We start from the raw sequence: 265 nt of genomic DNA, 5'->3' as shown, positions 1-265 counted from the left end.
ACACCCACACACACACAGCCACACACCCACAAACACCCACGCACACACACACACACCCACACACACACAGACACCCACACGCACACCCACACACACAACCACACACACACCCACACCCACACACACACCCACGCACACACACACCCACACACACACACACACACGCACACACACACACCCACGCACACACACACACCCACGCACACACACACATCCACACGCACACTCACACGCACACACACCCACACACGCACACCCACACCCA

Source organism: Electrophorus electricus, chromosome 18, assembly GCF_013358815.1.
Source record: "Electrophorus electricus isolate fEleEle1 chromosome 18, fEleEle1.pri, whole genome shotgun sequence".
Taxonomy (NCBI): domain Eukaryota; kingdom Metazoa; phylum Chordata; class Actinopteri; order Gymnotiformes; family Gymnotidae; genus Electrophorus; species Electrophorus electricus.
Note: the sequence above shows the minus strand (reverse complement) of the source record.